We start from the raw sequence: 16698 nt of genomic DNA, 5'->3' as shown, positions 1-16698 counted from the left end.
TCTTTTGCTCCCACCATGTAAAATCCAAAATGACAACTTACTTTTCATGCATTACATTTGCATGCTTGTGAATAATGTTTCGTTTGGTTTGGTTTGGGGAAGTTCATTCATAAGCAACCCGAGTTACTTCAAATTAGCTCTCCGAACAATAGAAAGCATGCATCATATAGTTAAGCTTAGTTTGCATCATTTTGTTATATATTCCATATAGCTTGCATCTAGTGTAGAATAATGTATACTTCATTTCATTGCATTTGTGCAATTTCCTATTGTTTTGTCCGCTGGGGACAATTTCCATTCTAAGTGTGGGGATGGGGAATTCTAACTTATTCCTAACTCAAATTTTTTTTTAAAAAAAAATGATAAAAAAATTTGAAAAATCCAAAAACATGTTCTTTCCTTTGTAGTGTAGATATATATATATATATATATGACACGGCTGTCGCAACCCTATCAAAAATAAACCAACCGGCTCAACTAATATAGTAGAGGTAAGTCGGGTATCGTACTCCACAGGGAGGCTATTATATCTACTTGTTATTCTAGTCTGTCACGGTAGCAAATTGGGGTGTTTTGATTTGTTTTCTAAACTACTAAATGAGATTAAGGCAGAGAGAAAAAGTCCAATAGAAACAGTAAAATGAAATAAAGTTGTAATCAAATAAAGAGAGAAATGCTAGGAAGTCGGTTAACCATGGTAATTAGCCAATTCTGTCATAATGAGATCAGTCGGTCTGATGTGAGAAGGGTAAAGGAAAGGTCCTCTCGGTCCGCTATCCGCCCTACCATACTACTAACTTAGCTTTCACCCTCATTAGTGTAGTCTACTGTTCATAACAGGTCTGTTCATTCCAATCTCTCGATCTAGGTCTGAATTTAACCGGATTAACTAGTTTAGAAGCGTGCACTCAACTAAACGATTACAATTAAATTGCAATAAAACAGTTCTCACAATCAAAACCATCTAACCTAATTATAACATCATTATTTTACTACCATGGCTCCCCTAATCCTAGCACAAAAGGAATTAGCTACTCATGGCGATGAATAACACAATAGCAATAATTAATGAAATGAAGGAAGACATGATATAAGAGAGATGATTAATAAGAAACAACATAAACCAATAATAACACTAATTAAAACAGAAATTAAGAGACAAGTAATTAAGAATCGAAAAGAGAGAATTAGATTAAATCAAGAGAGTAAGGAGGGATTACAAAGTTTGTGATCCGAAAAGTAGAGAACAAAGCAACGTCAAAAGAGAGAAATTGTCTACTGCTTAATATTAAGAGTAAAGTATGCTGAATGAATGATTATAGATCCTTTAACCTAATGACGTCTTTTCTTTATATAGAGAAGATATTTTATTAACCTAAACGTAATTAACAAAATAGATAAGTCCTTGCGATAAAAATACCACGTCAGACATAAAGTGCTCGATCGGGTAATCTTCCAGCAAAACCTCTCGATTGAACGGTTAACATGTTCGATCGAGGAACCTCGAAATTGCATCTCTCGATCGAGAACAACAGGGTCTCGATCGAGGACCTCTCTGCTGCCAATAACACTCGATCGAACAGAAAGGCTAACAAAAGCCTTCGATCGAGTCCTTTACTGCTGAACCAGCTCCGTTCCTTGTTGATTTAGCTTGTAAGACCACTTCACGCTTCCCGAGGCATAGTAGTTCCGCTTTAATTCTTCCATCTTCATAAATGCATTCTAAGGGACAGAAAAAGGTATGATTCTACTACTTTCGGGTCCGTTCCTGCAAATAAAGCAGAGCAAACCAAAGTAGACTATTCGGGGGCATTTCATAGCTTAACATTACGTAAATTACATAGAAATACGTGCAATAAAGGCTTAAAAAGAATATATAAAATGCTCGTATCAAATCTCCTCAAACCGAACCTTTACTCGTCCTCGAGTAAACTAAATGCAAACTAATGGAACGAAATAGAAAACTCAGAGCTAGCTACAAGTCGTCCACTTAAACCGGTTTAATGCAAACAAACTGACACTTATAGCCACAACAGTCAAGTGCAAACGAGTTGTATGATGTTTATAAATAAGCTGAATTATCGACCTTGCATGACCTTTAAAGATGGGCTCTCACGGTTCACTCTTCTCTCATGAAGCAAGGGGTAAGCATACGAGTGTAAGAGAAGAACATAAATATTCGCTCACCTAAACTACGACCCACATAAATATGCATGCAGCTAAAATGATAGACAATTCTAACCACCATACATACATTCCAACCAAACAGGGTCCATCAGAGCCGAGGGCTTACAAAAATTTGGAAAAGTGAGGCAATGGGTAGGAAAAGGCAAAATATTTTTGGAAATGTGAGGTGAATAGTCAAGCTAGCAACCTAATCAAAACCAAACTAAACAATATCCGATTCTTAATCCATCTCAAAATTTGAACAAGGTGCCCTTGAATCGGCATACAAACTCACTAACCAAACAAAAACTCCTCATAAGATAATGATAAAGCATAGGAGAAAAACTGTCAACTATCAAACTTTTTCTTTTATTTTTTTTCGTTCTTTTTTTTTCATTTTTTTTTCATTTTCAACTTCTTTTTTTTTCTCATCCTCCTTCTTTCTTTTCTACCAACTCCAAAACAATACAATACGAACCAAACTCAGATCAATAAACTATATACCGTAAAAGCACACACTAAACTAGCTTGACAGGCAGGCTAAATTTGGTTGTAGTTAAGGGTCAAACGGCAAATTTGGCTAATGTGGAGTTAAATGGATAAAAATGAAAGAAAAGGGAAATGTAAGCGCCTCTCTGCATGTGACACCAACCACTAACCCGAATGTATGTAGGCAAAAAGCAATTGAATTTCATATACGTGCTAATTGATGAACATGTTATGCAAGGAGTATACTACTCTCAATTCTACATGAACTGGTCATAAATGACACAAGTTATAAAGCTTTAAATCTTAGAAATTATAAGTAGTTTGCCAAAGTTATCAGGTCAAGTTTATTTGTACAACTGTATTTTTAACATTAACTTGTAGATTATGCAAATGACAAAGCTAATAAGATGACAATTTGTTGCAAGGCTTAAGTGAAATGACAAATTATAGTGCAATTTCACCATTGAAATCTACTGTCCGACTCAACCTATATGCAAAAGTAAACGTGAATATTTTTTTGATTTTTTTTTTTAATTTTCTATTTTTTTTTAAAATTTTTCATTTTTTGAAAATAAAATACGATGCAAACGGAAATGCAATAAACGTGAATGCAAAAACAGATGCAAATGTAGACTCAAAGGATGCATTACCCACCCCAAACCAAAACGGACAACGCCCTCGTTGTCCTCCAGCATACACCAGTACAATAATGGGGGATGGGAGAAATACAACCAATATGTAAACAAATGAAATAAATAAAATGGAGATGAAAAAGAATAAAAAACAAGAAATACTTACAATATACGAACTTCCTCAAACCAGCCAGAAAACTGGGGAAGTGAGTAGACCAGTAGCTACTCGTCAGCCTCCTTGATACCGTCGTTTAGTACCAAAATTAAATTTATAATTCCAAACTAAAACTATAGCTAGCGATAGTAAGGGTCGAACCACAGAGAGACAAGGTTGATTTTGTTTGCTATATTTCAGCCTATAAAAGTAACAATTAATTGGGGGTTTTGAATTTGGTTGATTAACTGGCTAATTGCTAAAATGAATATTCTTAACAAGATAAAAAGAGGATCGGGAACTTCGGTTCACCATGGCAAATAACAGGTCAATCAAGCAGCAGAGGTCTCATAATACGGTCTCAGGGAAGATAAGCTAGTCTTTCGATCAAAGCTCAAATAACCTCACGGTCTAATAATTCCCTAGAATTTATCAAAGCTTTCACTCAAGAGAAATTCTAAATCCAACGATAAATCAAATTACCAATCTTTCAATCTAGCAAAGAAATCTATCAAAAGATAACAAGACCAATACGGAAGAACTCATGCTACACAACAATCCTAATTTAATACCATGGCTCACCTTATTCCTAATCAAAGGAATTACCTACGCATAATCATAACTACACTAATTGCGAAATTAATAATAAAGAACAAATTTGACATGATGGAATCTTACTAGAACAAAGGAGAGAAATTCAATTGCTGAAATTAATTGATGAAACAAAAATCAGAGTAACAAGGAAAAATAAGAAAGAGGAAGAATTGCATAAAAAGCTTACTATTCAAATTTCAAGGACAAAGTATTCGAATCCAAGGTTTCCCGTCTCAAGCTAGATCTGAAAACTAAGTTTTTTCCAGAATGAAAAGCATAACCTAAAAGTTGTTGCGTTCTACTGATAAAAAGATACCCAAAGTTAATTACAAGTTGGGCTTTTAAAAGTCTAACACGGATAAATAATTATCAGCTCGAAATCAGGTCGATCGATCGTCAAGACGGTCGATCGATCAAAACGCGAACAAAGAGTATCCGATGAGCTCCGGTGGTCGATCGATCAAAGCTTAGTCGATCGACTGAAAATGCTGTGCAGTGGCTCCTTGTTGCTTCCAATCAACTCTTCACTCCTTGCACGCATCCCAAGGTGAGTGAATGCGACTCTCCTTCTTCTTGGCTTCCTTGAACTTGCTTCCGAAGGACGAATTTGGCTTGATTTAGCCTACTTCCACGCATTCCTACAATAAATCATAGAAAATGCAAAGTAAACCGTTTCGGGAGAAATAGCAGCCTTAAGCTACCAATTATGCATAGAAATACATGCCAAAACCACAGATAAAGTGTATAGAATATGCACGTATCAAATCTCCCCAAACCAAACCTTGCTTGTCCCCAAGCAAGCACTATGACCCGTATAAAAAAACTAAATGGAAAGGAGTACATCTCAGAGCCAACTACAAGTCAATGCCAAACCGTTTAATGCACATAGTCAACTGCTGCAAAGCTTAAATCAAGTGAACAAATTTGTGCATATCATAGAATTAAGTCGGGCGTTCGACCTTGCAAGACTCATACAATCGGACTCTCCCGGATCACTCTCCTCTCAGCAAAGCAAATGGTAAGATAATATGTAAGAGAGAGGAAGAAAAGTATAGTCTCTCACCTAGATCGACCGACAAAACATGCATGCTTGACTAGCATTAATAATGATTCTATTTACCGTACATACGCATAACCACCGTCAAGGACTATCACATGCCGAACTATTGCAAAATTTGGATATGTGAGGCTAAGTGGGAAAGAAGGGGCAAAACAATTATGGAAGAGTGAAGGTAAGAGCCAAGCTAGTACCTAATGAACCATTAGAACCCGTATCCCGTTCTTCCAACTAAACAAAAAGACCATGCCTTTATTGACTAGGCAACACAAAAATCCAAACAAACGCCTCCAAATCATGAGGTAAGCACATGAGGCGTGCTTTTATTTAAGCCAAGACCTTATTATTTTCAAGACTCCTTTTTTTTTCTTCTTTCCTTTTCATTTTTTTTTTTCAAATTCTGAACTGGTGGTCGATCGACCACTGATGGCAGTCGATCGACCACCCTGCACACTCCAGAGCATTCTGCCCAGGTAAACAACTCATCCTTTTTTTTTTCATTTTCTGAATCCCTTTTTTTTCTGTTTTCAGGCTGAATTGATTCCTTCACTTCTCAAAAATACCCTCTCCAACATTACAAGAGCGAACCAAAACAGCTTAAATCAACAAATTCCTCTACTACTTCCTAGCTTGGCATAATGGTAGGCTGAGTATGGGATGTAGTTGAGGGCAACTGGCAATTTTGGCTTATAGTGGAGTTAATGGGGTAAAATGAGAAAGGGGAGGATGCAATAGTTCTCTAAACATGCAATACCGACCACAAACCAATGCGTATAGGCAATAAGCAATCAAAACTCATACACGTGCAAAACATGAAATGAAGGGAGTAACTACTCTCAATCCTAAATTAACCGGTCATAAATGTCACCAGTTGTAGGCTCTATATCTCAGAAAGTATAAGTGGTTTGCCAAAAGTAATGAGTCAAGTCTAATTGTCCGAAATGGAATTCCATAACAAAATTTGAAAGATCACTTTTAATTCTTGCTAAGCAGCTATGAAAAGGCAAGGAATGACATATTTGACTAATAGAGCAAAATCATCATTAATAACTCCAATCCGACTCAACTATATGCAAAAGTAAACGTGATATTTTTGGTTTTTATGAATTTTTTTCAATTTTTTCTTTGTTTTTTTTTTTTTTTGAATGGATGAAAAATAAAAACAAATGCAAACAGAAATGCACTAAACATGTGACTGAAATGCAATAAAGACAAATGCAGATGCAAAACAAAAGGCATATGCAAATACCCTCCCCAAACAAAAACGCACAATATCCCCATTGTGCTCAGCAGCAAATCACCAGCAGAAAAACGGGAGAATAAAAGCATAAAAAAGTAAAAGGAAGCGAAAAGAGAAAGGAAAATAACTCACAAAATACGACCTCCCCAAACCAGCCAAAAACGGGGAGGTCACCAGCATCTAATATCCACCCTCGTAGTCAGAGTCACTGTCCTCTCCGGACCCCGAGTCACTCTCCTCCTCCTCAGGAGCAGCAGCGGGAGTGGCCCTCCTGGAACCGGAGGCACCAGCAGTAGTAGTGGGAGGCGGTCTCCTGGCAGGCTGAGGGTAATCGCCCGCTGGAGGGACAAAGTAAGAAGGGTGAGCCCAGTCACCCTGTGGAAGCATCCCCTCACGAGCTAGCTCCTCGTAGACCGGGTACAGGGCTATGGCCGTATCCAACCTGTGCTGGTTGAAACTCCTGCACAGGTCACCCAAAACACGTGACATTGCCCTCTGGTCCATGACCGGAGGGACAACTAAAGGGGTAGGTGGTAGAAAAGTGGATGTACCAGCAGGAGGGGTGGTAGTGGAGGTAGGGGGTGCCTGTGAAGAGGAGGCACGAGCCCTCCTCGAAGTGCTAGCAGCAGGAGTGGCCGCCACCAGAGGAAGCCTGTAACTAGGCAGGGGCGGCCGAGCTGCCCCCGAACAAGAGAGTGAGGGGCGGGACAGAGGGTAGCCAAGGATGTGGATGCGGTCACAGATGAAAGAATCAATCTTCCACCGCATCTGTCTATCGACCCAATAGACACCCCTCGCGTAAGAGAGGTCCATAAAACGCAGGTCAGGGTCAATGGGGTCCTCCTGTCGAGGGAAAAGTAGAACAAGGCGGTTGGTGATACATGTCACCAAACCGCCACAGGCAATGGTGGTCAAGGTGCCCTCACTTACAGTCTGAAAGTGAGCGGCAGTCAAGTAGGCAATGTTATAAATACGGGCTGTCCGACGCTCGACGTTCAGATAGCCCGCCAAAATTGAAAGCTCAATATTATTCACATTATTAGACTCTTTACGGCCAAAAATGGTATTACCCATTAGCCGTAGAAAATAACGAAGATGGGGCAAGTGGACGGAAGTGCCCGTCCTCCTTGACCCGTAAGTGTCACCGATACAAGACCACATGACCCGATGAGTGTCAGAGGGGTCCGAGGTTCTGCCCTCGAAGTAAAGACCCAGAAAACCCGCAAAATCAGCAAGTGTCAGAGAATAATTGACATTAAAAAGTCGAAAGGAAATGCAGGGTTTGGTCGCATCAGCCTCAAAGGCTGTGGAATCGAAAGCGTAAGAGGAAAAGAATTCAAGGGTCATAACATAATATGTGAACTCAGCCATGTCCACAAGACCCATCATACCCGTCCCATTTAGCAGGGACACGACCGACTCGTAACAGCCTAGTTTCTCCAAAGTGTCTTTATGGAGAAACCGGGTAGCTGTGACCTTCCTACTCGAAACAAAGAAGGAAAACTTTGCGCGCTGAATAGGTTTAGTAAAGATAACCTGCGGATAGTCAGGTAGACTATCCGTAGTGGCTTCTATCATCAGAGGCGGTCCGCGTGGCCGCTTAGCAGGCCTTTGGCTCGATTGCCCCTCTTGCATTGGCTCCTTTCCTTTTGTCATTATTAGTACCTGCAATTGACACATTAGCAACAAGAAATCATCTAGCAATGTCAATTCAGGAAACCCGAATCAAAAACGCATCTGTAAGGCAAATTAGGGTTTCGAAAAAATTGGGGAAAACGGCTTAAAACTCATCCTAGCTGCTCATTTGCTTGAAAATTAAAGGGGAAAGGACAGATTAGGCAATTAAAGTATAAAGAAGGCAAGAAATCATCCCAAAATTCGATTTCCCCAAATCGATTTTTCATCTCACAAGCACAAAACTCAGAAAATTTCGCATAACAATCCACAATAAAATCGAGAATGGAGCATGGGAATGAGATTACAGACTTACCTTGAAGAAACCTTGAAGATTAAAGCAAGAAAGGAAGAGATTAAGGTGGAAAATGCAGAGAAATCGCGAAAATAGGGAGAGAAATAGGGTTTGTAAAAGTTGGTGTTTATGTGAATGAACAAGTGATGAGCAAAACTCCCCTTTTTCAGTTGTAATCTGATCCCGCAGAGTGGTCGATCGACCACTTTACTCGGTCGATCGACCAAAATACCTGCACAGTAGCTTTTGGACTCTCCTCGTCAGTCGATCGACTGAATGGACTGGTCGATCGACTGAAAACGCTGGCGTTTAGGCTTTAATTCGTCAAAAATTGTTTCCCGACTTAATCTCCGTCTTTCTCACAACATCCAGTGAACCACTTACGCATTTTGCATAAAATAGATTCCTTTAGAAATTATCAAAGGCGTACAGTTTTCCCCAAACCAAGAAATTGCAAAATGCATGAAATTAAACAAAAACTCAAAAGAAAGGCGAGTAAAATAAATAAAAAAACAAAATAAAATTCCTAAATTACAAAATAATTACAACCTGGGTTGCCTCCCAGTTAGCGCTGGTTTAAGAGGTCCCGCACGACCTTTTTACCTTACTTTCCATCATCTGATAGCGGGTCGAAGTACAATACCTCGACTTTCCCAACATATGCATCTGATCCATGATAGTGCTTCACATATTGGCCATTAACCTTGAACCTTTCTCCAGCAGAGGTCTCCAATTCAACTGATCCGAACTTTGTGACGGCTGTGACCGTATAGGGGCAGTCCACCTGGATTTCACTTACCAGAAATAAACGGATACGAGCGTTAAAAAGAAGTACCTTATCGCCAATATGGAATTCGCGCTTGATGATTCTCTTGTCGTGCCAGCGCTTTGATTTCTCCTTGTAGATCCTTGCATTGTCATAGGCCAGCAGCCTAAATTCCTCTAGCTCATTCAAATTTGTGTCATGCGTTTCTCACGAGAGAGGTTAGGATCCAAATTCAAATCACAAATAGCCCACCAAGACTTACGCTCTAACTCAACAGGTAAATGACATGTCTTACCATAAATCAATCGGTACGGTGACATCCCGATTGGCGTTTGAAACGCAGTTCTATAAGCCCATAAGACATCAGCTAACTTAAGACTCCAATCTTTCCGTGATTTAGAAACAACTTTAGCTAAGACTTCCTTCAATTCTCTGTTAGAAACCTCAACCTGACCACTAGTTTGGGGATGATACCCCAAACCTCTACGATGTTGGACACCGAATTTAGTCAATAAAGCACTAAGTTGTTTCTCTTTAAAATGCATTCCCCCATCGCTAATGACAACCCGAGGGACACCAAAACGAGGGAAAATAATCTTTTTAAACAATTTAACCACGACCTTTGCATCGCAATGGGGAGTAGCAATAGCTTCTACCCATTTGGATACATAATCTACAGCTACGAGGATATATTTATTACCTTGACTGCTCGGAAAAGGTCCTTGATAATCAATGCCCCAGACATCGAAAATCTCAACCTCAAGAATGCCTACCTGTGGCATCTCATGTCTCTTGGAAATATTCCCGATCTTTGACAAGCATCGCACTCAAAGAACAAAATCGCGACAATCATGTAAAGTAGGCCAATAGAAACCAGATTGGAGTACCTTAGCTACGGTCCTGGACGGACCGTGATGACCACCATAAGCAGAAGAGTGGCAAGCCTCTAGGATATCCTTCACCTCCCACTGAGGTACGCATCTCCGGATGAGACCGTCTGCGCATTCCTTGAAAACATAAGGATCATCCCAAAAATATTGTCTAGCATCGTAGGCAAACCGCTTCTTCTTCGTCGCCATGAAAGCTCGGGTGGTATCCTACCATGTCACAAAGAAAGTTAGCGAAATCAAGAAACCACGGAGGTGGATAAGACCCTGAAGTAGTAATAGCTAACAGACTCTCATCAGGAAAAGAATCATTAATAGGCAACAAATCCTCCCTTTCTGTCAGCTGCAGACGAGATAGGTGGTCGCTACCACATTCTCTCGCTCCTTTCTTATCTCGATCTCCAAATCAAACTCCAGCAAAAGGAGTATCCACCTCAAAAGCCTCGGCTTCGCATCTTTCTTAATAAAGAGAGTCTTCAACGCTGCATGATCAGTATAAACAATAACCTTAGAACCTAACAAATAAGATCGACATTTGTCTAAGGCAAAAACAACAGCTAGAAACTCTTTCTCAGTGGTAAAATAGTTGACTTGAGCCTCATCCAGAGTTCGGCTCGCATAGTATATGGCATTCAAAGCTTTATTCTTTCACTGTCCCAGAACTGCACCAATCGCATAATCGCTGGCATCACACATGATCTCAAATGGGAGGCCCCAATCAGGCGGCTGAATGATTGGCGCAGAAACTAGGGCCTCCTTTAACCTGTTAAAAGCGACATGGCACTCATCAAGAAATTCAAAGACAAAGATCCTTAAGGAGCAATTGTGTAAGTGGTTTAGCAATTTTTGAAAAATCCTTAATGAAACGCCGATAGAAACCAGCGTGACCAAGGAAACTCCTCACTCCTTTAACATTCACGGGAGGAGGTAATTGCTCAATCACCTGCACCTTTGCTTTGTCAACATGTATACCTTTATCAGAAATCAGATGCCCTAACACAACTCCCTCATTGACCATAAACTGACACTTTTCCCAGTTTAAAACAAGATTAACATCTATACAACGCTGCATGACTTTATCAAGGTTAGCTAAACAACGATCAAAGTCACTACCATAAACTGAGAAATCATCCATGAACACTTCCATAATATTTTCTATATAATCAGAAAAAATCCCCATCATGCACCTCTGAAAGGTAGCAGGGGCGTTACACAGTCCGAAAGGCATTCTACGATATGCAAAAACACCCTGTGGACAGGTAAAAGTAGTCTTACTCTGATCGTCCGGATGAATAGGGATCTGAAAGAACCCTGAATATCCGTCTAGAAAACAGAAAAATTTGTTAGAAGCAAGTCTTTCAGTCATTTGGTCAACAAAAGGGAGGGGGAAATGGTCTTTCTTGGTGGCGGCATTCAACTGTCTATAATCAATGCACATCCGCCACCCTGTCACTACTCGAGTTGGTATTAATTCATTTTTATCATTTTTAACCACGGTAGTCCCTCCTTTCTTCGGGACTACCTGAACTGGGCTAACCCACTTGGAGTTGCCAACTGTATAAATAATACCTGCATCAAGTAGTTTCATCACCTCAGCCATAACAACTTCCTGCATCTTCGGGTTCAACTTGCGTTGACCCTGTCTATAAGGCTTGTGGCCTTCCTCCAACTCTATCCTGTGCATACAGACATCAGGGCTGATGCCCTTAATGTCATCCAAAGAGTAACCCAAAGCCTTCCTGTTTTTCTTAAGTACACACATCAAAGCAGCATACCGGTCATCGTTAAGCTTAGAGCTAACAATAGCCGGATACTTTGCTCCGTATCATCTAGGAAAACATACTTAAGATTAGGAGGAAGTGGCTTACGCTCGGCACCTTTACCTCTACAAAGATAGACAGAATCGGCTTCAATGGTGTAGCAAGTGTTCACCAAATTATCGTTGGCCAGGCTCAAAAGTATCTCATCTTCTTCTTCATTGAGCTCGTAGCTCTCCATTGAGGCAACCAAAGCATCTGGCTCCTCAGCATTTTCCACTGTATCACCTGCACACTCATCTAAATGGGTTAGATCAGCTAAGGGATCCTTGGCTAAGGATTCCCTCCAATTACAAGTAACAACCCTGTCAACAATATCAATGGAATAACACGTATCCTCATCAGCAGGTTCAGTTGCCTTGTGAGCAAGACTGAACTCAATGGTGTCATCCCCTACCTCTAAGGTGATGGTTCCGCGTTTGACATCTATCACAAATTTCAAACTGTATGTAAGAACGGTCTGCCTAAAATAATAGGTATCCGATTGTCCTCTCGCAATGTCCAAAACAACGAAATCGACAAGAATAAAAAACTTACCCACTCGAACGGGTACATCCTCTAGAACACCTATAGGTCTCTGAGTCGATCTATTTGCCATTTGAACGGTAATATCGGTCACCTTAAGTCTACCAATGTTTAACCTTTCGCAAACAGAATACGGCATGACACTAACACTGGCCCCTAAGTCACAAAGGGCCTTTCCAATTACGTGGTTACCTATAGTGCAAGGAATTGAAAAACTACCCGGGTCCTTTAATTTAGGTGGCACATTAACTTGTGAAAGAGCATTACATTCCTCCACAAACGCAACATTACCATCATCACGAAAATTTCTCTTACGATTCAAAATATCTTTCATAAATTTAGCGTAAGAGGGTACCTGGGTAATTAAATCAGTGAAAGGAACCGTTACCTCGAGATTCTGGACCATCTCCGTAAACTTACCAAACTTACGCTCCACTTAGTAGCCTTCGACGCTCCGGATCCGGATCGCAACACTCGGCCGTAGGATCAGTAACCTTCGGCTTCCGTAGGTTTAAAACCCCCGTCAAATCATCAATGAGTGAAGAATCATGCGGACTAGTTGACGGATTTGCATCCTGCTCTGGAGTTCCAGTCGATCGACTGATATGGGTGGTCGATCGACCAGGTAAGCTGGGCGTGAACAGTTCTGTCTGAGAATTGACTTAAATCGTCAGTATCTCAGTCGATCGACTGAGAATGTTGGTCGATCGACTGGATGTGTTGGGTGTGAATAGTTTCTGACCAGAAACTATTTTGCCTGACAATTCAGTCGATCGACTGGGAATGTTGGTCGATCGACCAACAGTACTGGCATTCAGACTCGTTTTTGCATAAGAATTTAAACGAGCTTCTTCATCATTTCCCGAGTCTTCCTTTGGCTTGTCGGGACTTTCATAAGAAAGGCCACTCCTGAGATTGATGGCATTGATCGTCTCAACCGGCCCTTCACATTTGCTTGAAGATTTAGCAGCTTGCTTGGCCTCCATATTCTCCAATTGTTTCACAAAATTCTTCGAGGACTCAATCCCCGCTGCTTCCATATTTGCCACTTGAACCAAAAGGAGTTGGACCATCTCTCTCAACTTCTCGACCTCCTCCGAGTTTTGAACAGGAGTCTCGACTTTCTCCTTGGAGGCTTCAGAAATCTCGAGCTTCTCGAGACGGGTAGAAATGGAAGTTATAAGTGTCACAACAGCAGTCATTTCTTCACTTTGCTTTCGTGACTTTCCACGTGAACTTCCAAACTCAGCTTTGTGGACTGCCATCTCCTCAATAGTGTTCCAACCTTTACTTTGACCGGTATTGTTTTGAAACCTGCCATTAGCAGCTGCATCCAAGATGACCTTGTAATCATCATATAAAGCATTGTAAAACAGATTGCAAAGATACCATTGTTGGAAACCATGATGAGGGACAGCTCGGACCAATCTTTTGAAACGTCCCCATGCTTCACAAAAATCTTCGTCGGCTCCTTGCTGAAAACTCGTGATTTTACCCTTCAAGGCATCAGTCTTTGAAAGTGGGAAGTACTTCTTGTAGAAGGCTAATGCTAAAGATGTCCAATCAGTGACTCCAGCTGCTACCCTATCGAGGTAGCGATACCAATCTCGCGCCGAATCCTTCAAGGAGTACAAGAATATAAACCCCTTCACTTCATCTTGAGTTACCCCATCCGGTATAGGTATGGAACAGCAATAGTCCGTGAAAATTTCCATATGCTTCAAGGGGTCTTCATCATCCGGCACCATGAATCGATTCCGTTCCACTAAATCAATATAAGAGGAACGAAACTCGAATTTACCGGTAGTAGGGGTAGGTAACTGGCGCCCCTTTGGAAGGTGGTGCTCCTTTGGCTGAAAATTGTCATATATCGTAGCCATAATTTCCAAAGTGAGAGTACTCAAGTCTTCCTCTCAAAAACCTGTCTTCTAACTGCGCGAAAGCAAAACTAGAAGCAAAGGTAAGCAACGGCCTCAAGGAACAAAAGTTCCTTGAGACAAGAAAAATAAACTAAAATAAAGCAAACAGAATTACACCGTCTCCCCGGCAACGGCGCCAAAATTTGATACCGTCGTTTAGTACCAAAATTAAATTTATAATTCCAAACTAAAACTATAGCTAGCGATAGTAAGGGTCGAACCACAGAGAGACAAGGTTGATTTTGTTTGCTATATTTCAGCCTATAAAAGTAACAATTAATTGGGGGTTTTGAATTTAGTTGATTAACTGTCTAATTGCTAAAATGAATATTCTTAACAAGATAAAAAGAGGATCGGGAACTTCGGTTCACCATGGCAAATAACAGGTCAATCAAGCAGCAGAGGTCTCATAATACGGTCTAAGGGAAGATAAGCTAGTCTTTCGATCAAAGCTCAAATAACCTCACGGTCTAATAAATCCCTAGAATTTATCAAAGCTTTCATTCAAGAGAAATTCTAAATCCAACGATAAATCAAATTACCAATCTTTTAATCTAGCAAAGAAATCTATCAAAAGATAACAAGACCAATACGGAAGAACTCATGCTACACAACAATCCTAATTTAATACTATGGCTCACCTTATTCCCAATCAAAGGAATTACCTACGCATAATCATAACTACACTAATTGCGAAATTAATAATAAAGAACAAATTTGACATGATGGAATCTTACTAGAACAAAGGAGAGAAATTCAATTGCTGAAATTAATTGATGAAACAAAAATCAGAATAACAAGGAAAAATAAGAAAGAGGAAGAATTGCATAAAAAGCTTACTAATCAAATTTCAAGGACAAAGTATTCGAATCCAAGGTTTCCCGTCTCAAGCTAGATCTGAAAACTAAGTTTTTTCCAGAATGAAAAGCATAACCTAAAAGTTGTTTGCGTTCTCACGATAAAAAGATACCCAAAGTTAATTACAAGTTGGGCTTTTAAAAGTCTAACACGGAGAAATAATTATCACTCGAAATCAGGTCGATCGACCGTCAAGACGGTCGATCGATCGAAACGCGAAACAAGAGCATCCGATGAGCTCCGGTGGTCGATCGACCGTAAAGCTTAGTCGATCGATCAAAATGCTTGTGCAAAGGGCTCCTTGTTGCTTCCAATCAACTCTTCACTCCTTGCACGCATCCCAAGGTGAGTGAATGCGACTCTCCTTCTTCTTGGCTTCCTTGAACTTGCTTCCGAAGGACGAATTTGGCTTGATTTAGCCTACTTCCACGCATTCCTACAATAAATCATAGAAAATGCAAAGTAAACCGTTTCGGGAGAAATAGCAGCCTTAAGCTACCAATTATGCATAGAAATACATGCCAAAACCACAGATAAAGTGTATAGAATATGCACGTATCACTCCTCGTCCACCACCTGATAGGAAAGGTCTTTCTCCACCTCTCCTCTCCTCCTCTGACGACCTCCTGCCGCAAGCTCAGCTCTGTACCTCTCCTCTCTCTCTACCGAGTCCTCCTCACTGGCAGGCTGTGGGTACCCCTCCGCCGGGTACCGGTAGAAGGAAGGGTGTGGCCAGTCAGCTGGGATCGGACGTCCTCTCATCATGTGGTACTCGTATAAAGGGAATAAGGCAAGTGCCTGATCCCGCTCTATACGGGCCACTCTACTGCACATCTTCAAAAGTAAAGCATCACGACGCCCTTGGTCCATGACCTCGAGCGCCTCAAAGGTAGGAGGAGCAACAAAATTAGCCGGAAGGGCTGTCTGAGGGACAGAGGGTGTAGGAGTAGGGGTAGGGATATGCGTGGGCGTGGACATGGACGTCTGCTTAGCCTGTGAAGGTGTGGACCCCTCTCCAGTCTCCCTAACAGCAGTGGGAGGCCTCTTCCGCTTCTTAGAAGCGGGAGGAACGAGGGCAAGGAGATAAGAAAGTGGAGGTGGTGGTAACCTACACGACATAGTAGTCAAAGGTAAAAGACGGGGTAGGTTAGGTGAAGGTAAAGTCACGGACGTGGATCCGCCAATCTTCCACAACCGCTGGTCTTTTGCTAACCAGTGCATAACAATCATGGCCTGAATATCAATTACTACATCCTTATCTATATACTGAAGGCCACGAGAAAAGGTGGGAAATAGGCCGCGGGCAATGCGAGTCACCAACCCGCCAAAAGCAATCGTGCCCAACGCTTTCTGCCCGACAATGTTAAAATGTTGAGCAATCAAATAGGAAATGTTAAAAACAAAGGGGTTACTGCAGTCAATGTTCAGGTAACCCGCTAAAATGGACAGCTCGACATTGTTAACGTTGTTAGGCTCTTGGCGTCCAAAAATGGTCTCTCCTAGCAGACGGAGAAAGTTGGTAAGTGGACGTGATCAACACGTCTCAGACTAAAAGGAGTATGTGCAAGTGTGGGCAAAAGCAGAGCCAGGAGCTTCCTAGGAGGCTCCTGAAGACCGTCACTAGT

At 41.1% G+C, this 16698-nt stretch overlaps 1 non-coding gene across 1 annotated transcript; it reads left to right on the top strand.

Moving 5' to 3' along the window:
* The first annotated feature begins 13694 nt into the window (after positions 1-13694).
* On the top strand, positions 13695-13803 carry LOC141616114 (small nucleolar RNA R71). Its single transcript, XR_012530485.1, has one exon. It is a non-coding gene; the product is annotated as a small nucleolar RNA R71 (small nucleolar RNA).
* Positions 13804-16698: the final 2895 nt, after the last annotated feature.

This window comes from Silene latifolia, chromosome 11, assembly GCF_048544455.1.
Source record: "Silene latifolia isolate original U9 population chromosome 11, ASM4854445v1, whole genome shotgun sequence".
In the NCBI taxonomy this organism is placed as follows: Eukaryota; Viridiplantae; Streptophyta; class Magnoliopsida; order Caryophyllales; family Caryophyllaceae; genus Silene; species Silene latifolia.
Note: the sequence above shows the minus strand (reverse complement) of the source record. Positions and strands in the feature narration are given on the sequence as shown.